The 23,337-nt window shown below is 40.1% G+C and overlaps 1 protein-coding gene and 1 long non-coding RNA gene across 4 annotated transcripts in view; both read right to left on the reverse strand.

The window, feature by feature from the left end:
* LOC126875939 (uncharacterized) overlaps nt 1-23,337 on the reverse strand; it is a 174,079-nt gene that overhangs the window by 28,665 nt on the left and 122,077 nt on the right. The gene's annotated exons all lie outside the window — the stretch shown is intronic.
* LOC126876189 (uncharacterized) lies at nt 8,005-11,898 on the reverse strand. The gene is made up of 2 exons (XR_007693991.1): nt 11,526-11,898; nt 8,005-11,440 (listed from the first exon to the last, which is right to left on the reverse strand). It is a non-coding gene; the product is annotated as an uncharacterized LOC126876189 (long non-coding RNA).

Consider the following 23,337-nt stretch of genomic DNA (forward strand, 5'->3'; position numbering starts at 1 on the left):
GCAAGGGGGGGGGGGTCCACTTGCCCGTTGTATATACTTCTAAGATGATATTTGGTTTTCCACCTTGGCTTGCCCAGGAGTGGTCTCGAACTCGCGACATCTTACTACCGCATACGCCCTTTACGAGCGTAGCTAGCGAACCCGCCGAGTATTTACTAGTTGTTGACGCATTATGTTCATCAAGTTGTTGGTCTTCAGTGTTGCTACAACGAACACGTGTTTTACAGCTGATAAGATAATAAAATATAGAATAATAGAAAATATAGAATATATAGAATAGAAAATATAGAATAAAAATTTTTCGTTTGAGGCTTTGTTTTCGAGAAAATCGACTTTAAATTTTCGCTCGGTACGCGTGCGGTACGTTATAACGGATCTCACTGTAGATCGTTGTCTCGATGGAAAAATTAAAAAAAAAAATTAAAAAAAAAGATTTTATTCTACATTTTCGACTTCTTTTTTCGCCCCCTTTCCACTTGTACCACCAGTTACCCACCACCCTGTATATTCGTCTCGTTAAATAGATAAAAGTCAGTACAAATGTTAGAAGAAAAATGTAAACGGTTTGTGTGCTTTTCCTCGTGAAATTCGAAATGCATAAAAACGACGTGGCTCGTAAACCTACTGACATAGAAACCATTTTTTTAGCTGTATAAGAATATAGGCGGGGCAGTCAGCTACGCTCGTTAAGGCCCAGAACTGAAGACGACGCGTCGCGAGTTCGAATCCTCGGCATACAGAGGAGCACAATTAGCAGAGGACTGTGAAAGTTTCTTATTAAAAGAAAGATACAACATTTATTACATAAGAATATAAATTGTGTATCATAATTATAAAAGATTCGGAGCGAGACTGAGTCACGAAAATTACAGAGATAGTACTCCAGTCTGTTAACTGTTTGTGATTATTTCGCACGCTGAGGGATCGTGTTACGCTTGTTCGTTTTGCACGCGCGAGAGATCGACAGTCGAGGATACCGGCAGGATTTACGTCTCGCTTCTTTTCGTTGTGGGAGAAAGTGATTCTGGGCGAGAAGGGGACAGGTTACGCCGCTCGTTTCCTTCGGAACACTTTTCTTCCCGGCGTTATCATCGGCGTATGATTAACGAGGCCGCGGCGTGATTAATTCCAAGAATATCGAGGAGGTAATGAACCGCTAGAAAGGTTGGAGGTTGAATATTGCTCGGAGTTTGCACCAACTTCCGGAAGTTGCCGGCTTTTCGGGAAGATAATTGATGAATGCGCTGTATATGGATGGCGGAAATAAGGGAGGCAGAATCTAACTTATATTCTGATTGCGCAATATTGTTTAGTAATGGTTTAGAGATTAATTAGTTTGTGGATTTTTGCGAATAATTCGCTCGTATTGATAAGTAGGTTTTGTAAGAACGTAAACCTTGAAATGGGAAGTGAACACATACCACGAGCGCCACGTGAAAAAAGAAAAAAGGAAAAAACGATTAGAAAGAAGAAGATTAAAGGCATGTTATAATAATTCTTAACAAGTAGTTGATTCCTAATAAATTCTATTATAACGTGACAAAACTTTTACGTTTCTCTTAACACAGGGTATCTCTTTAATTAAAACATGTTCTACCATAAATGCTAAGTGACATGGCTGAACCTATAAAACAACTAATATCCCTATATGTAACTCTACACTGTAAAAGTCACTAGATACAACGTTATTCCCCAAAAACGTATATCATCAATCAAACGATCTACGAAGAAAGACCGAAGATAGACGTTGGGAAGCCATGAAAATGTAAGTTTTTAATTACGCGCAGTCGTAAAGCCGGCGAATGTGGTAATTTTAGTCGCGTAGACGGCTGGCGCACAGTCTATCAAAGAATTTGTCCGGCGGTCAGGAAAGCCACGGGAGGAGATAAACCGTGCACGATATATCGTGCTAATTCAATGTCTTCCCCGGCGCATTTACTTTCGTTGCAGCTGGCCGGCTTGGCATTCCGATTGCAAAGGGCAACGAAACGAGAAAAGAAAGGGAAAAAGAACGAAATGGACAGGTCTGCGGTCTCCGCGCGGCGCAACTTATGTTTCTTCGAGACAGGTCAGTTACACCGCACGAAAACGTATACCTGTCTCCTCCTCTCTTTCTTTCTCTTTCTCTGTGTGTATACGCGCGTGTCCATATTGGTGTCTCGAACCACAGGAATTGCTTTGAAAGACACGATATATTGCGTCACGGGAAAGGAAGGAGCACACGAGTGTGCGGTCGAGATCGTGCTCGTAGGCCGGGGAACGGCCTTTAGGAAGTGCGAAGGAGAGCTGGCGGTACTTCAACTACCTGTAACCACCTGTAACTACCTGTAATAACCTGCTTTTCTTGCAACACTTTCACGTTCAGACGGGATGGACTTTCGATGGATCTCCGATGTGTCGTCATCGCGTAACGAGCTCTCGGTTTTCACGGTGAGCTAGAGAACTCTCTTTCGATTCTAACGTCATATCGTCGATCAAGTATCATTATTAAGATGAGTGGAATTATTCTCGCTATGTTCTCTGGCGGAGTAGTACCAATATGGTAGCAGAGAAAAGGAGCAAATTTTCCTTTCCCCTTTGTCATTTAAACAGGATGCAAAAATGATATGTGTATGTATTACAATTTATAAAAAAGAAATTGAAGATAATTTTTACCGATTACGAGTAAATTTTCCTTTCCCTTTGTTATTGAAACAGGATGTACAAATGATATACGCATTCCGGTTTAAAAAGAAGAAGGTGAAGGTAATTTTTACCGATTACGAGCAAATATTCCTTTCCCTTTGTTATTTAAACAGGATGTACAAATGATATATGCATTCCAGTTTAAAAAGAACAAGACGAGGATCACTTTTATCGATCCTTTTTTGTTTCGCTGGTTACACGCCTTCTTTACAGTGCTAATAAGATAGCGCATCCCAACGCTACAAAAAAGAAAAAATGACGGAGGCATATCCTTTATCTTTCTTGCCTCCGGTTAAAAGAAATGTAATCACGTATTGCCATAAATACGATTACATGGATAGTACAACTCCTTGGATTTCTTCCATGGAACCCACGAAGGCGCCTGATATGAGCTTCTGTGGTAAATTACCTGAACGTGGTAACAAGACGCGAATCAGAAGCAAAAACGACGCGTTTCGCACACAGGCAGTAACGATTAGCGACAGTTTGCTCAAGTCATTCTCCGGTGGACAGATCCTATTCATGTTTCAACCAGTCAACTACTGATGACTTTTCATGCATATAAAAATAAACGACGTGCTCCTGATTTTTCCTCTTATTTTTTTTCCTTGTTTTTCTTTAGTTTCTTCTCCTTGCTCCTTGTTCCACCCTCTACATAAGCCTGTCTCTTCCTCCTTATTCCCTTGTGTATTTCTTTGAGCCGATGCCCGCCGCACAATTTGCGCTCACGAGCCTAATGCTTCCCGGCATTATGCTAATTTCTTCCATCGAGGCTCCGAGATATTTGCGCAATTGAAGAGTTTACTACGTGAAGACGCGTTTGCGACCTACCTTCGCGTCGTAGTTTTTACTTAATTATGTGGACAAGCGGATCTCTTGGTCTCTCGCGTGTATCACCTGTATCGTTACAAGCGTATTGTAAGTCTACTATTTACACTTAGAGATATCGCTCGATGCGAAGAAATGTATGTCTTTTTAGGAGAAACTGGTGTTCTCTAGTTCTATTCCAACGTAGTTCAGAATAATGCTAACGACTTCTATTTAACCTATTAACCGGAGAAGATGAGTATATTTTACTTTGGAGTAATCTTACCGCATTTATCACAGATCTAAGGAAATTTCAAATTTCTAGCAAACAGTTATACGCTATATATATAACTAAAATATGAAACACGGGAAACTTCGATATTTTAGCATTTCCTAAAAGATGAAAATACACTAGATGAGTGGTTCAACTAAGGAGGACGTTATAACAATTATAGCTTTTACAAAAGGAAATCTCCAGATGTGGCAATCACTGGTCATCATTAAAAGTCAATTTTACCATCTTCGTATGAATTTGTCATTGATATTCCACCAGAGTCGAAGTTTCTTTGCGAGAAATAGCTGTTTCATGGAGAACATGGGAACACTGTGAATGTTGTTGGAAAGCACGCGAAACAAACTGAGGAGGCGTGACTGTTGGAAAGATGCTAGGGATTTAAAAGACCATCCACGGAACAGAGACGTTCCAGGTGGTCGTGACAGCGACTTCAGGGAAGAGGATTGGTTCTCCGAGAGCTGTTGATGCGAACCCAGTACGTAGCCCCGAGGGTTCGAATCGTGCTCAACGTAGAATGTTGGCGCGAGCATCGCTTATTATCATATCCGGACGTTTCCTAGAGCTAGAGGAAACCTTCCAACTGGAAGGTATGCCGGAGAGCTCTAGAAAGTAATCTCTCGCGTGCCACACGAAACTTGGCACCGGTCATAATGCTTTTCGCGCAATTTCTGATGGCTTATTCTCGGGGAAGCTACGTTTCCCCGTTACGGAGAAATCCATGCAACCAACTTCTTCAACCAGTCTCTATCCCTTTAGCTTTATAATCTTCTTGATGTGGATAATTGTGCGTGAAATATTAAATTTTAAGGAATCGCCTTTCTATCACAAAATAGGGAATATTTATAATGTTACTAAGGCTGGTAATGTTAGTAAGACAGACATACGCTACCGTTCGTAAGTATGCGAACACTTCAGCCGATTTTTTCCTCTGTAATATCAGTATAATAGAGTAGATTAAAAAATTAATGAAATGCACATCCATTTCGCAAAATAGGATAAATACCTGACACGGCTCGTCACGTTCATAGATTTTTCGAAGCAAAACAAAGGGTGCATCGTGTATAAGATTCGTCGACTCATCGTGCAAATACCTCGTTTAGCGTTTTTCCCAAGCAAGGTTGGACGCTCTGATCTTCGCCGACGAAAGATGATTCTCATAGAGCACATGCTCCGTCACTGTCGTTTCACCACAAGTCATTTTTTGTCGCTCGTGTTTTCTAGATTTTAGTCCGAGCTATAGTTGCCTACCCTCTTTTCATCGTCAAGGTTGGGTAAATAATGGCATTTTGCTAGTTAACAGCTGCATCGTCATCGTCGTCATCGATGAAAAGAATACTCTGCTTCAACGATGCTATTTTTATCTCTTTTATGCGTTGACACGCCGTACATTCTATTCTTTATCTCTAAGTACGTACTTAGCAAAGTAAACTATTTTACGCTTCTTTCATACTTAATTGTAAGAATAACGAAATTCCCAGTCATGAATATTTTTCAATTTAATACCAACATTCCATGAATTTCAATATGAATATTCAATTACGTTCAGTTGCTAATTTTTTCCAACTTAAAACTATGCATGTATCGTGAAATTTCGTTGTTAATTATCGTTTCTTGCCGGAGAGCAAGGCAGATATAGAGCTGTAAGAGGAATGTCGGTGACAGTGCACTCGATGTCACTTCTTTCGCTTTTTGCAGTGATTTTGCGTTGTTGCGCGCCACAGCCGCCACGCGCTTTTCGTTTTTTACGCGATCGGTATACTCAGGGAGACCTTGATCGAACGGACGCGATGGCGCAGAACGGGTCTGCGGGCATTATCAATCACGGGCTTAATGGTAGCTTCAAATGCATCCTCTATCTAACCCAACCCATGGTCTTATATCGCATTGCGGACGAACGGATCTTTGTGCCTTGCTATTTGCCGTCTTGCGCGGGCTCCGCGCCAGCTCTATGAATCCACGTAAACATTATTATAGTTTTAACGTTATCTGTTTCGTATCTCGACACTAGCGGCAACGTTACTGCATGGAATATTCAGCTATTCATAATTTAAATGACTACACGATAACGCTTTATTCAGTATTATCAGATGTAGCTATTAGACAATTATTGTCATTAATATGTCAAACGTTGCATATAATTGTTTAAACAATGGGTTTATGATAACTGAACATTAATTTATAAGAATTACGGTGAAATGACTTTTGTAAAAGACATTAGAATTAAAATTCCCAGTAAATGTGCTTAACGCATTAACACATCACTGTTAATAGATACAAGATTATGAAATCTCTTCAAAAATATCCTTAGAGTAGGATGAGCTAGGGTCATTGATATCTGTAGGATGTTTGATTTAAGTAAACAATTTGCCTGGTAATTATTCAAATTCAGCTATAAATAATTTTTAAATTATTTATATTTGGGAGGAGAGACTGAATTTTAAGACGTTGGGGCTTAGCTGACTCAAACAATCCTACCTTACTCTATTATTGTAACTACTCTTTACGGTAAATGTACCTTGACATAAGTATCTTCATGGTACTCAAATTACGTACATCACCGTGTGCTTATAATTATCTCCCATTTCCAACGTTGTTCTAACAGGTAAATAATATTTGAATCCCTCGAAGTCGTCTATTTATATAGCACCTTTTTCCACCCTGTTTCCAAAGCGTCGAGCAAACTTCATAAATCATCGCTTGTTCCTTCTTCCATTCGACTGAAACTCCTAGAGAGGTTATAGCGGCGTTTAGCAGGCACGTGTCCCTGAAAACAAGCCTCGTGCACGGCCGGGAATAGATTATCTCGACGAGTTGCAAGGCCTGGTCAGCATGCAAACGTTATAACACTTTCTATATCTTTCACGGACGGGAGCACGGTTGTTTTTCTACAGACGCGTAACAGATAACGATGGCGATGCGCGCACAACTTGGAACGTATGCGTGCGCAACTTCCATTAAGTCTTTAAGCAGTGGAAAGCATGAAACTATGAATTACTAGCGAGCAGGCCCAGCGGCGGTAATACGGCAACGCCACCTGCCACATGGGGTCGGTTAATGGATTTGCAAAGCGCCAATTATATTTCCGATAGAAGGAACGAGCGCGAACGTCGGGCACCCGAGTGCACGAGCGAGCACACGGCCTCAAGGCGCATTTGCAAACGCGATTGCGCCTCCGTTGCGGTCCCGGTAGCGCTTGTGCGCGCGCGTACCACTGCGCGCGTGGGAAAATCAGCGATTTCTCATGCCGCATAAAACTCTGATACCTTAAAGCCTTTCTTGCGTCGACGAGCCGCGCATTACCGACGCCGTTTTGATTTATTCTCTCGTCCTTTTGTGCTCCGGCTATTGCATCGTGGATTTTCTTTATTATACCAGGCTCGAGGTACGCATACCTTAGACGCGCCTCCAAGCTAAACATGGCCGAGGATGCCCTCCACGATGTTGAGATGCTTGGGAAAATTAAAACTATAATCGAATCTCGGTAACTTGAATTTCCAGGAATAGCAAAATTCTTTGATTTTTCGAGGTTTCATCTTATCGAGTTTTTCGTATAAGGGAGGTTCAACAAATTGGCTTAAAGGGAATTCGTACAGTTAATACTTTTCGAGTTGTAGAGATTCTACGAAAGACTTTAACTGTTAAAGTTTAATGATTAATTTACGGTAGACTTTTATTTAGAATACGATTTTCCATTGTAAAATAAATATATATCTATCGTTTCAAATCGCATAGGCAGTGGTGCTTAAACTTTGACTTATAAAAGAAAACTTTGATTTGCAGAGGTTAGACTTCCCTGAATTCGAATATATGGGGTGGTTGGTAATTGGTGGTACAAGCGAAAAGGGGGCGATTCTACGCGAAAAAAGAAGTCGAAAATATAGAATAAAAATTTTTCGTTTGAGGCTTTGTTTTCAAGAAAATCGACTTTGAATTTTCGCTCGGTACGCCTGCGGTACGTTATAACGGATCTCACTGTAGATCGTTGTCTCGATGGAAAAATTAAAAAAAAAAAAGAAAAAAAAACCCTTTTTTTTACGTGGGGAAATCCGGCGGATTTTTATCGGCTAAAACCCCACGGGCGGGCCTAGGTGTAGTTCAGCAACGAGTGAAACCGTTCTCCGGGGGTACTTCCCAAACACTCATAGAAGCACAACAACATAGTAGGCAAGGGGGGTCGGGAAACCCACTTGCCCGTTGTATATACTTCTAAGATGATATTTGGTTTTCCACCTTGGCTTGCCCAGGAGTGGTCTCGAACTCGCGACATCTTACTACCCCATACGCCCTTTACGAGCGTAGCTTGCGAACCCGCCGAGTATTTACTAGTTGTTGACGCATTATGTTCATCAAGTTGTCCTTATACTCTGGTATAAGAAAACTCTGGTCTTCAGTGTTGCTACAACGAACACGTGTTTTACAGCTGATAAGATAATAAAATATAGAATAATAGAAAATATAGAATATATAGAATAGAAAATATAGAATAAAAATTTTTCGTTCGAGGCTTTGTTTTCGAGAAAATCGACTTTAAATTTTCGCTCGGTACGCGTGCGGCACGTTATAACGGATCTCACTGTAGATCGTTATCTCGATGGAAAAATTAAAAAAAAAATTAAAAAAAAGATTTTATTCTACATTTTCGACTTCTTTTTTCGCGAAGAATCACCCCCTTTCCGCTTGTACCACCAGTTACCAACCACCCTGTATATAATTTAGTTATAGAAGTAAAATAAGTACGAACAAACGTATAGATTTTACTTGTTATTATTGTAATATATCTTCTTAATTTTTAAGTGTACATCTTTCTTCTTATCGTTTTCATATCAGATTTCCTGATAATTACACAGGTACCACTTTCACGTGACGTCAAATAGCTTTTCTTTTTACGTCGCCCAACTCTCTTCTTCAATTCGCCCAACTTTCACTCGTAGCATCCGTCATATAAAATCAGATTTAACGATCGTACGCAAGTTACATAATGCTATTCTGCATTCTCTCTAGGAGATCCCCTTTCTCAATTCGAGAGGCGTTCGCGTGTGCATGTGCATCTTCCCTTTACGATGTCAGAATGCGCGCCAATCGATCACTCCTCGTAACCTTAAGGCTCGATGCGGACGAACTGGTTCTGTCGCGCGAGTATTTCCCGCGCGATTTACTAGTACGCTAAATTATACGAATAAACGCAGACTAGTGATGAGTCGCAGGTTCGCGATGGGCTAAAATTGACCGTTTCGTATGTTTCGCGTGTCACTAGACATACTGCAACATTGTAAAGGGTGGATAATAATTGTCGAGAACTGTTCATGTAGCATTAGTTAATAACATCACTTAACAATCGATTTCCATAGTTTCTGCTTTTTCCTTGATTAGTTTAACGAGTTTACCAACACATTGAATTTCCATTCGAATGTGTGGTCTACGCAATATGACGAGTCCATAATATCAGGTTGTTGCAAAGTGGTTGAATTTTTAATAAAAGCTCTCAATTGTTTATAACTTTCTTAAAAATAATATTAATTGCATCGTCAATAGATGGTTCAACAGATTCAATACATTTTGACCATTGAAACAAAGTTGCAAGGATAAAATAAAACATAATAAAAAAATAGGACTACCTTACTTCTCGACTAAATGTTAGAAGCCTTTACGAATTGTCATTTTAAAATGATTGAAATTCGTATCATAGTTTTCATAGTTTAGCAATCGAAGTTATTTCTTAATGAATAAAAGTTTTAACAAATTTTGCATCACGAACAACCGGATATAATTCCGTCATTTTGTATTATTCCAAACGATTATGACATTTCTGTTTGAAGGAAAGAAATACGCTATTCATAAGTATGTTAAAAAGGCTGGCGGTACGATTGTTGGAAATTAGTTACAACGAAATCATTAATGATTTCGATTTAGTAATACAGTCAGGATGGAAGATAATTCCGGTAATGATACTAGCCGACCGGTTAACGAGTACAATAATCGATCCCGATTGGCCGAATAATTATTTCGGTAGAGTTCCGACGGCCGGCTGTCTGTAATTTTCGCCCTTAACAATATATCCGTTTGGTCGGTCCACACGAACACGTAGGAGTAGACTATCGAATGGATTTTTTTCTTCGAGCCCCGACAAATAACAGTCGGTACCAATCAGCTGTGATTGGTGCACGGAATAAAATGTGGATATACCTTCGCCCCTCGTCTTTTCCCTATCTCACCTGTGAGAATTCACAGAGCCTCTCCTTGCCCAACGTCAGGTAAATCTTCACAGTGGTGGTATATAATTACTAAGATTATACATATCAACACAACTAGAGCGAAAAACACTGACCCGGTTGTTAAACCGCTGCGTGCGAGTTGTATCGGCTATCCTGCAGATTGGCGAAGTGCGTACTGCTATCCAGCCTGTTGGTAGATACCGACCGGCCTGTGTACTACCTTCACTCTTGGTCCTATTTATAACCAAGGATCGAATTCCATCTCGATTGGAAATGGTAACTGGATCGACTCGACTAGTTCGGTCCCTCGGGGATACAGAAAAAAAGAATTAGTCTTGTTACAGACTACCGAAAATTCTTTTCGTGTTACTCTTAGTTAAGACTGTTAATTTCCATTTGAACAAGCGTATTTTTCATCTTGTTTTTTTCTTTTTTCTTCTTTTTTCTTTTTTCTTTTTTCTATGTTGTTTTCATAGGTAGGCTTTTTTTTATTTTTCACATCTCAGGAGGTAATTTCCCTTTCGTCTGAAACTTCTCCTCATTATATTTCGTAAATGTCAAAGATCTAGAGAGACCTAAGACCTAGAAACTGCGTCGCGCAAGTACGGATTCTCACACCCATCACATTTCACTTCTGATCCTGAACACACTTATGTCAAAATCCAGGAGCGAATGGATTTGAACCGCCAACCTATGTGTTTGCAGTCAGCTACAGTAACCACATAGCCACCGTTGTCCTGTTTTTCTTCTTGTTACAAACATATAATATGTAATGTAAACATATAATGTCATATAATAGGAGTTCATTCTGATTCTCCCCTCTGGTTATAATTTTTCCTTCATATAATATTAGGTTGTATGGTTAGATTTAATCATATCAAATATTAAATAGACGAAATTAATAATAATTCAGTTAACTAAGACTTCGTTTGCTTTAGGAGGTTAAAAGGAGTTCAGAGACCCAGTTAATCAGGAAAACATCGACTGACGCTGACATCGGCGTTACACGCGTGTTATTCCATCTTTTCCGGTTTAGCGCTCGTAAATTATTACGCTCGAGCGACGATCCCTTAAAACACACGACATAACCGGGCATAAATTCCGGTGCACATGTACGCACGCGCGGTACGATACATCGGCGACCCCGATCGGGAAAAACATACCTCCAATTAGAACGCGCTTCCTAGGGCGAATGCCTTTTACTACGCGGCATTATAAATCAGATGATATGTAGCCTGTTCTTGCGCATCTACATTCCTCCTAGGAAGGATTAATTGGTACCTTCGGCTTTTGGTGAAAGTCGTAATTACCATTCGTCGTATGTTCAACATTTTACGAGCTCGTGTCATCTCTTTCTCTGCTAATCGATATTTACGAATACCAAAAAGAATTCAGTGGTTCAATTTAATTTCTTAATGTCGTGCGAGACTTTACTTACGGTCTGCAAATTTATATGAACATTTGATTTAAAGAGAAAATTTCTGGATTAAGTAGAAGATTGAAATTATTATTAAAACTTGTCTTACCAATAAATCTCTAGACCTGTTCGAATGCTTTTCGCAATCACATAATTCTCTAACATGGATAACTAGTCTCGCTTTACATTTTTGTTTGTAAGGAAGGAAAAAAGCAGACCCATCATGACTTCGACGTTCTCCGTTCTCTATTCGTCCTTGTTATCTGGTAGAACGACAAACGGTGGTCCTTGAGGTATAGGAATATTTAAACAATGTTTGAGTGGTGGGAGGAAGGCGACAACGATTCGAAAGGTCTCAAGTGGACTCGCTAAATTATTACAACTTGAAACTTCTAAGATACTTGATCAACATACCGCGCGTGTCAACTCGAGTATCACATTTGTCCCTGAGCGCAATATACATATATATATATATATATATATATATATATATATATATATATATATATATATATATATATATATATATATATATATATATATATATATATATATATATATATATATATATATATATATATATATATATATATATATATATATATATGGCAGTCTTTGTTCACGTTGTGTTCGGATGATCAATATAGTTACATATATATGAAGAAATGATAGCGGCCTACGCATAAAAGCGCATCTGGTCGCATTGAAATCGGGCGATTATCGATCCGGCTCGGAGTTTCTTTTTTTGTTATTCTTGACTCGCTTATCTCAACTTTCTGCGAAAGTAATCATCGCGAAGCACGTCCGCTATGCCCATGCGCATGCGCGGCGAACGCTGCGCGCGCAGCCTCGCGTCAAACGCGAACAAGGGCTATAATATACCTCTCGCGGAGGTATTGTTCGTGATAAAGACCAGAAAGACGTCCCGATGCTTTTCAAGCGAGGACTGTTCGCCGCGATCGTCATAGAACGCCACGTTCTCTTCTTCGTTGAAAGGAAAATCGTCTTCACGTGCCGATAGAGACTTCCTTTTTCGATGAGAAATCGATGGCGCAATCAAATTGCGCGGGAAAAAATAAAGATCAATGGTATTATGCACGACTGTGACGAAGGACAACGAGAGACTTTTTTATGCGGATATCGTGGGAAATGAGAGAAACGAACGAGATCGTTAGATTGGAATGCTGCTGGGAAGAGAAGTTGAAGTTGTTCAGGAAGTTACTATTGTAGGGCATAGAAGTGGTATACGAACTATCATGTGGTTTCATTAAGGAAGTATCAGCTATAAGAAGTTAACAATATTCTGCTAGGATATAGGTATAGATATATATATATATATGTTACAATACACAATATGATTCTTAGAATTTCATTCTTTGGGTTTCCTTTTATTGGCCGATATAAAAAGAGCAACTTTCACATAACATTTTCAACAATTTGTACTTCTTAATTTATGGAGCTGATACTTCTATTCCATATTGTATAATATATTTTAAACTCTATGTTGCTATAAAAAGTTGTGTTTTTGAAAAGATTCTTTGAAGTTAGTTGTAAAATGAGTTCATAATCATAGAAACTTATTCTCTATTAAATATCTTTATTAGTATCTTTGTTTCTCTATTATTCTTCATATACATCTTGCTCGTGCTCGTTGTATAACAACCTTTGACCTCAGTTTATTTTTTCGTCAAATAACTCTTAGACCACAGATATCCAGATAAGTTTCTCTCTATGCCCATCATATTATTCAAGAATTAAACAACATCTATTTCTTCTAAAATCTGTCTTTAACACGCCAAATAGTTCCAAGGTGACATTACAATCGCCAGAAATAAATCGTATGTGTAAATATAGCGGTGTTAGCGATCGCTATTCCTACATGCGGTCCCTAAGAGTGCTCGATCCCTTTTCTGGATGCTGGCCGTCAGGTGTCAGGACCAGTGAATAGTCTCACCTCGGTACTGGGCCCATCAGCGGGGCCCACCGTGCAAGTCCGTACACCGACGATATAACTCATCTGCGGCGCGGGCCCCGAGAGACCTCGCAATTACAACGACGGAAGAAACGAGATGGGATGAGATAAGGCGTCGCCGCTAACAGACGTTACGCCTGTGCCCGTAATGCCCTACGCGACTTACACACGGAATAGTTGACGCTATGATTACTCAACTTTTCCCTTCGTTGAAAATTTTGGAATAATTACTGGATAACATAAGTGTATGGAGCATACTTTAAAGTTAAAGGGTTGTTGATATTAGGAAATGTTTGGAAGAGTAATACGAATGTACCTAGGTACTTGTAACTTTAAGTGTATACTAGAACACTTATACTAGGACATATTTTAGTCATTACATTTATTGGAAAATTCTAAAAAAAAAATTAATCTGTTTAGTACTTTACATTATACGATACATCTGAAGCAAATGAAATAATTAGATAATGAGAGCTATCAGAAGTATTCAATCTTTACTAAATATCAGTAAATATCCTAATAATTATGGCTCGTCTAATAATTCAAAATTAGAAATCATAAATTTACCATAATTTTTAATTACATTAGATTAGATCGAATTATGGAAACAAATTCAAGGAATATTAATCTAACCGCAGGTCCATCTATCTTTCACCACAATTTCATTTTCTTTTCTCCTTTCTCATAAACCTCTTGCAGTCCTTCTTATTTAACAAGTACTACATACGATCCCAGTACGGGAAAAATGGGATTCTCAGGGAAGTTTCGCCAATTAAATTGCATTCACTTTGCACACGAGAGATAGGCGAGTAATATTCTGGAAAAAGGAAGGTCGCGAAGAAAAAGGGGGAAAGAGTTTCGCGTGAAGAAGGAGGCTTGACCTGGACAAGAAATTACGAGGCCGTTGACAATCGCGCACAGGATTCGTAGAAGCGTATAATTGCTTCATAGTCGAGCCGATCCCCGACCGCGAAACGACCCTTAAATCCGTTCTGCATCCACGAGCACGCGTTTTTACGCACGCGGTGGCTGTGTCGATATGCATCGTGCGTGAGTCCAGATGGAAATATGAGAAAAGAAGAAGAGAGGGAAATGGTAGTTGCGTCCTCTAATTGTAGTTTATCACCTGGCCTGACGCGCGGTGCTAATTCACGGTCAAGCTTCCGATATGTAATGATGAAGAGAATCGAAGAATTCTTATGAGTATGTACACGAATTTCGATCTTAATATGTTTCATTCGTTAGAACGCGTATCCACTGTAAACATAGTGCTACTCGGTTTGTTGAGTATCGAGGTTGGTCCATTTTTGTTTCCGATTTGTAATTTGAGGTTTAAATTACTGCGTGTAAGTTGATGGCAAAATTGCAAACCTTCTAGATTATATTATGAGACGTTACTGTACAAGTCATCAGAGACGAATATGAAATAATGTTAAAATGATCACATTGCTACTACCAAAGAGTAGTCCTTAAACGGAAACCAAAACCTCTTGTCATTAAAACGTAGTGATTCCAAGAAAATCCAACCACCACAAACGTTAGTATCTCTAAACAATAACTGCAACGCGCCTGTTCCTAGGAAAGGAACGCGATCACCCAGGATAGAAGGTAAGAGGTCATAATCGAGTAACTGTCATGAAACCCGCCATGAAATGACAAGCATCGAGAGATGACAGGCCGGACGACTTCACCTTTTTCTTCGTCCGGGGGGTGGAATGTCACCCATTAACATTCCTATAAAACCACCACCGCGTGTAAACACCGCGAATGGCGTAAACGGTTGCAGTGAGAGACGGTCCACTGTTGCTGCTAAGCGTAGGAGGAAATGGGCAAGAGAAACGAACGAGAAACAGAGACGAAGTGAGCGACAGAGTGGCGAGGAGAGACTGTGTGAGAAATCCAATCCGCTTCCATGGGGTTATTATGGTGATAATTTACTACTCCTTCTCATAGGGCAACTGCAGACCATGCCGACCGTTTATGCATAGCCGTGGAATGCCGCGTTTCTGATCCCACGGCGAGGCGTTTGCACTTTCTGCATTTAGAAACGAGCCTAATCGCGTATCACCCTTCCCCTTGGTACAGACCCTAGGGACTTTTCTTCTCCCCGAGACATACACCGCCATCTGGCGAGTCCCGTCTTTGAACCTGACATGGACAACTTGATACTGATTAATGAGGGGCGCGCGAACTATCACCGGCACCTTCTTCAAAGCTGTTTTTCCTTTTTGAGTTTGATATATGCGTCAGAAGTTGTTTATTCATGCAGCTTAACCGACGGTCTAAGTATATAAGTAGGTTGAAGCCAAAGATGTAATTGGTTAGGAGAACTGAAAACAGAAATGACGTGTAAGATAAATAGACTCGATATAATGCTTCCGTAAGGAAAAATACATTTTTTATTAGATTGTGAGTGATCTAATTGAGCTTGAGAGAAGCACAGTATATAACTGGCTTGAAATAAATATCTGGAAAATATTAGAATTGAACTTTTCATGCCCTGGAATCGTCGTGTAGTTTTGAGTTGATATAAATAGCGAAATTTTACAAGTTACAGATTAGGAGTTACCAGTATTAATAAATATCCTTACTTGACAGTAACAGATTTGATAGTAAAACAAATGAGATTTTACAAATTTAGTTTACTTTTTATAATATACCTCCACAGAACTCCATCAGAACCAGCGTAAATCTCGTATCATTACCTTTTAACTACTAATGAAATGTTTATCTTGCAATTAGTACAGACAACCAACTCGACAATATTTCACATTTCGAAGTCACCTCACGTTCGAAGGTTGCAATACTTTTTTCTTTATTACCTCGAAAATACGATGAATCATCCATGTATGTACAACAGAATAACAGAGATGACAACTGGTTCTTAACGAGCGAACAAAATTTTTCGAGGATCATTTGCGGATTTCTCAAGGCGCTCTGGCACATTTTCTCGCGATCTTATTCATCGCGATATATAAATAGCGCGGGGACGCTTGCTTACAACAGCCTCTCCTTGTAAGGTGGACACGAAGGATAACGTTGAATGCAACTAGGGCAACTTGATTCCATATCGGGAACCGCGGAGGACGTTCTTGGACGACTCGATGATCGAGGGCACGCGGAGGTCAACGATAATGACCTTACCCTAATTCCGCGATGAGACGTCGAGTCATTACTTCTCGAGCACACACTCACCATATTGTTCCTAGTTAGATGCGATTAACCTATTAAGGGCCAAACAAGTTTAGTTAATTAAAATGCACATTTTTATCAAGATAAATAAAAATGAGATTTAGATAGAAAACCTGTTCACCTACTATTACAACACGTACTATACATTACATATTTTATATATCTATATTACATGCATTCTATGCAATTTTATACCTTCAAATCCCGCACAAATGCATAAAAATTCGCAGTATAGTTATGAATAAGGATGAGTCGCAATCTGACTTTTAGATTCGAGAAACTAGAAGTCGAAAGATTCATAGCAAAAGCATAATAGATAATTGCGAGTGCATATTCATATTTTATTTTGCCAAAAACCAGGTCCGGCCGTATCACTGAAGGAATTAAACTGCTTTTACGGTATTTCACTTATAACAACATTTTTTCCTCAGTATTCACAAGTGAAGCTCTGTTACCGAAGAGGTTAACCGCTACACGATTGGCATTCGACGTATTCAGGTACATGGATGCGCGGTATGCGCGCGCATTTTCCATAAAGCGTGCTAGCTGCGCATCGCGTTGTGCGGCGCGGTTCGCGGCGAACACGAGAACAGACAGATGCGTGACACGCGGCTGTCTGGCTATCGTCTCGCGGCCGCAGCGCACCAACAGAGAGGAGAAAGATTATGCAACGCTCGCGTCGGCCTCTACCGGCCATATGGTGGCGGCACCTTTATATCTGCCGTCGTTATTGGCGCGAGTCCACGTCCTCTGCACCTCCCGCTCTCGCGTATTTATCTACTATGCTTTGCCGCTCTTCCAACGTTCTGGCACAGGTGCTTGGATCACTTTACGAGAACTCGACGGCCACTTGTCTCTGGCTCTGCCTCCTCTTGGACGAGAATTCGAGAAGGGTATATACGATGGGGTTTAAAGGCGGATCGTTTTGAAAATCTTGGGAATTCACTGTGCTAAGAACTAAGCCGCAGAGATACGGGTATGATTTACGGTGAACGTGCCCTGAAAATTTCGTGCACCTCTGAAATTCAAGATGCCACGCGGCTCACAGATTTATGACTGGCAGACTTTTCAGATCTCAGCTTGGTATATTACTGATGGGTCACCCGTGAAAATATATTTTGGAGATCTTGAGGGTTCCTTAATATTCATCATTCTCCTTGTTTATATCTTTTTCTTGGGGATTTTTAATCACAGGTATTTGTTGTTGATAAGATGGTAGACCTTCCATAACTAGATTTTATTACCATTCTGCTTGCTATTATTTGGGTTCATACAAGTTTTACGTATTCGTTATCAATTGTGAAATTTATTGTTGTTCTGTATTTTATTTTATGTAATGCATATATTATTTACGTTTATTAATTTATTAATATTTTATTTACGTTTTTTAATATACTATATTTTTACATACTATTTTACTGCTTGTTTCGTAATTAGGTAATGCATGAAATAACGATTATATATTTGAGTTTGGTATAATGTAAAAAGTTCGCGGAATTTTTGCTCGTTTATATGATTTAATCTTCTAAATCTTGTCTACGACAATGACTTTCTATTAACAATTACGCTTAACTTAAACAACTATACTTAAGATATTGATCTTCCAAAAAAAAAAAAAAAAAAATAAGTAAATTAGCAGTACGTATTTAGTGCACTTATCTAGAACCAGAAGAAGCCATTTGATACAGGTCCGGTCAAGAGATTCCACGATATTTGTTTCGTTCCAATAATACATGCATTTGTGCGGAAAATACGCGTTCCTTTCCATTCGCGGCTACACAGACATATTACCGCAATAACGCTTTTATCTGCAGTATTTATAGTATTTATATATACAATATAGTATTTATATATAGTAGTTATCTGGCACAATTCTATGCCCCCTTTGCTGCTCCTCTCAGGATAATTTAAACCATACCTCGTATCCACCGTTCATATCTCCACCGTACAGCCTACCAAAGCTTTTCAAGCGTATTACAACTTACGAATCATTCCGTGTTCGCCATGGTAGGTTGACAAAGTTTCGCATAGCATAGCTGGCGAAACGCATTTAAGATAGGAGGATTACTTATCTCACGCTTACACTTCTTCAGAGGTTCGTCGCCGCGTTCCTGCATGCTTTATCGAGCAACGTTTCAGCCTACTGCCTTTACAGCTGCTTCATGGATAAGGAACGACCTCTGAAGGAACGTGAGTTAGGCTTGTTTCAACTGGGATACTTCGTGGCACTACGTTGCAAGAAACAGCCTAGAAATGCTTTGAAGTGCGCCGAAAAATGGCGACCACAACTATGAAAAGCTCTATAAGCAATGATTCGTCTTTAGATTTTGTTACAAATTGCCTTAACTCAGATTATGATGCAATAGCAAAGTTTCCTCGTCTTATTTTTATTGCAAATTACAAACTTTTCGCTATATGAAGATTATAGAGAAAGCAATAAATTATATACAGGGTGGTTGGCAACTGGTGGTACAAGCGGAAAGGGGATGATTCTACGCGAAAAAAGAAGTCGAAACTATAGAATAAAATCTTTTTTTAAAATTTTTTTTTTAATTTTTCCATCGAGACAACGATCTACAGTGAGATCCGTTATAACGTACCGCACGCGTACCGAGCGAAAATTTAAAGTCGATTTTCTCGAAAACAAAGCCTCAAACGAAAAATTTTTATTATATATTTTCTATTCTATATATTCTATATTTTCTATTATTCTATATTTTATTATCTTATCAGCTGTAAAACACGTGTTCGTTGTAGCAACACTGAAGACCAACAACTTGATGAACATAATGCGTCAACAACTAGTAAATACTCGGCGGGTTCGCTAGCTACGCTCGTAAAGGGCGTATGCGGTAGTAAGATGTCGCGAGTTCGAGACCACTCTTGGGCAAGCCAAGGTGGAAAACCAAATATCATCTTAGAAGTATATACAACGGGCAAGTGGGCCCTCCCCCCTTGCCTATAATGTTGTAGTGCTTTCTATGAGTGTTTGGGAAGTACCCCCGGAGAACGGTTTCACTCGTTGCTGAACTACACCTAGGCCCGCCCGTGGGGTTTTAGCCGATAAAAATCCGCCGGATTTCCCCACGTAAAAAAAGGGGTTTTTTTTTCTTTTTTTTTTAATTTTTCCATCGAGACAACGATCTACAGTGAGATCCGTTATAACGAGACGTAATAAAATGCACGCGTACCGAGCGAAAATTCAAAGTCGATTTTCTCGAAAACAAAGCCTCAAACGAAAAATTTTTATTCTATATTTTTGACTTTTTTTTTCGCGTAGAATCATCCCCTTTCCGCTTGTACCACCAGTTACCAACCACTCTGTATATTTTCTATTTCTTATAGTAGCTTCAAAATTCAATACGTTTTCAACTAGTCCCATCCTACCAGAATTGTCTTTTTATTTGATGTCGGAATTAAACATGTGTCGTCCCACGCTCTTTATAATTTTAAAAGTATTGCTTGTTTTAATAATTATATGTTTGGTTCTTTACAAATTCTTTCAAGCTGCAAATTATTTTTAAAGCACATATAGCTTTGGATCTAACAAGCTTTGTTTCTATTTTCAAGTGTGTTATAATTTCTATTCATAAATCGAAACCTGAAAATCAGCAGAAATGTAACTATCATGTTTTTACGAAATATAAGAACGCAATAAATCAAGGTAATTATATCACAGAAACAAAACGACTTAGAAAGATTTATTAAGGAACCTTAGTCGAAAGACGTCGAAGAATAAAATATTAAATCACGTTACTGACCCAGGATGCGCATCGCAAGCCCTTAAATCATCGGATTAAATAAATTCACGAGCGTCTGCCGCGAACGGGTTGACAAAGCGACGAGCTTTCACCGGGAAAGAAGCATCAATCACCAGGCGGTCGTGGTTGGAAGACCATTAAAAGAGAGAGGAACTGAAGGAAGAAAGAGCCTTGGCTGATTTACGCGTGGCCGATACAGGTGACAAAAGAGCGCGCGAGCCTATTCGACGGAATAAAAGCTTTCGGTGAACGTCTATTACGACGGAGTAACAGTGGACAATTGCCCTGAACCCTTTTCACCTTGATCACTCCGCGGCAGCGCTACGTTAACGTCCCGTGAAGTATCTTATCCCACGTAGAGTACAACGCGCGTGTCTTCCTCTATTTTTCCCCTGTGCCTACTCGCCTCTCTTTCTTGCTCGCTATCTTTCTTCCTCGGAGCCAACGGCGTCCACCGAGCGGCGATAAATCCACGTAAAGGGCCCATATAAAACCTGCAGGGAGATCCATTCCTCCGGGGATTTCCTCTAGCCGCGAGCAGCGCCCTCTCTTCTTCTCTCGCTCGCACGGGAACCCCCGTCGCTGTGCGCTCCTTCTCTTACTAACTGGGCGCGTTTGCGTCTGACCAATCGATACGCGATACCAACTTCCCATGGCGAATCGGTTCTCATGCTCGAAGCGAACGGACACAGAGAGTGGCATTATATTCTAGAGCGAAGTAACCGTATGCACGCATAGAAGGTAGAGATTCATCGGCAAGAAAGACGGGGACAGAAGACGCGTGTGCGTGTACTCCTTGCATGGATAATGGGACGCTACGTAACCCCATTGCTAGTGGTAGTGTATCGGAGGCTGTACTTATCGCTGTACAATTTCATCGGCACTTAAAACGTCATCTCGTGAAGCTCCACCTTTTCATCAGCTGCTAATCTTGCGATTTCTCTCTGTCTTTGTCTCTCTCTCTCTCTTTCTTTCTGTATTCTATGGTTGGTGGAGAAACTCCCTTCGATGCCCTCCTCGCGTCATATATATATCTCGCACGCCGTACATCGGTCCAGCACCGTACCTATAATAAACTATCTCCGGCTCAGTGGTCGACTTAAGCCGATATTACGCTCCACTTTCTTTTCTTGGCCAGTGAATTACGCGATTGGTGGGCGGAGGGGAGATCAGACTTGGACAAAGGGAACGATGGACACGGATGAACGGAGCCGAGAAAAAGAGTTCGAGGAAGAAAGTGGGGCATAATGGCTGGTGGGCGGTGAATTTTGATATAAATTTGACAGATGGAATTACAACATTGCGACATGCAGGATGGTCAGCCCCAATCAGGATTGTCTCAGGATTCCAAGTGAGACTACATCGTGACTCTTACATCCACCAATGATTTTGTAAAATATTATTCTTTTATTGTTATTATTTGGTAGTTATTTATTTAGATAGAATAATGATAACGCGGTCAATCTTAAACATTATCTTCTTTTAGATGATTTGTTGCCTGAATTTATCAAAATATTTTAATTCATCATTTGTAAATCATAACCTCACATGATAGGTGTTCACTATGCATAGCAATTAATTCAAATCAACGAACAGAGCCTCATATATTCTCTTCATCAGATTCTTGCGATATATATAGGAACTTAAGAAAGAAACCTTTTCCTCTCGGTATCAGAACCACATCTGAAGATATTACACCTCCGGTCACCTCATCTTACAATAACTCGCACTTGATAAAAATTTTGCCTCATAATTCGCAAATGCTTTTTCACCTGACACCATCACTTTCCCGCTCGGGAATCTTCACTTATATAAAACAGTTATCCTATAAACAGATCTAAATTAACTGAACAGGGATCGAACTCCCGCATCGATTCGACTCGCCTTCCATTTAGGTTGAACACCAGAAGTGCATGCACACACGCGGCTCGTTCTCACCCTCTCGATTTCTCATCAAGGTGCGTTTCACCACGTGATCGTGATCAAGGGCTTCGTATCTGATTCGCCAACTGCACGGCAAATTGCCTATGAAAACGCGGCTCGTTTCACCGCCCATGCACCGCTTCCTGTTGCCCTAACAGGGGGCCTTCCCTGACTCGAACGGCCGTTATTAATCTGAATCGCGTGTAGCTTCGCGCAGAAAGCGCCAGAGGGCGCGGCATAGCCCTTGGGAGTGTCTGGCCTGCGTTTCTGACCAGAGCAATTCCTTTTCGATTGGCGTGTTATTAGCCAGGACGGCCGAAGGAATCGAAGGAAATGGTGGCCGACGATCCGACCGGAAACGATCAGTTTCCCGGGAATCCGGGGTTCGCGTGTGCCCTCTCCTCTGTCTCGAATCTATCTTCTCCGGGAACCGAGCTAATTTCCTGCTGAACGATGTCCGTGTCGCTTCGAGAGACGTAAGCCTGCACGTGGCAGGAAATTTCAATGATTTCATTGGCCGGCCGTTAGTCCATGAAATTCTGTCCCTTGCGGGGAATTTAGATTTTTCAATGTTCTCTTTGCTGTAATGAATCAGCTATAGAAACGGACTAAAGGAAACGAACGCTTTCACGAGGTTAGTTGTCTCTGGTTATCTTGTCTGCATTTTACGCTCTTCGATTTTGCTCTCTTTAATGCTAATTTTCTATCGGTGAAGCAACTGTACAACAGTTTTTCTTGAACATAAACGTTTTTCGGTGCGTAACTTTCAAGTGGTTTATGCCGGGTTGTTAATGTTTCCGGTATGATTATTGGATGTTTTACGCTTGTTTGCAGTGCTGGTAAAAGTAGGTTGTTTGCTGTCTATTAATGGTCTCTTTTTGGCGTATCCGTTGGTATATAATACAATGATAAATGGCTTGTGTAACAAACACAGCCAAGGAAGTTTATATAATTCTGGATTAGAAAATTTGAATGTTATCTTATCGTGTTCTGAACTTATGTACCTAGAAAATTCTTCTTCCTTTGCCGTCACAAATTGGCAGAAGGAATAATTATTAACATTAGAAATTCGT

Source organism: Bombus huntii, chromosome 2, assembly GCF_024542735.1.
Source record: "Bombus huntii isolate Logan2020A chromosome 2, iyBomHunt1.1, whole genome shotgun sequence".
Taxonomy (NCBI): domain Eukaryota; kingdom Metazoa; phylum Arthropoda; class Insecta; order Hymenoptera; family Apidae; genus Bombus; species Bombus huntii.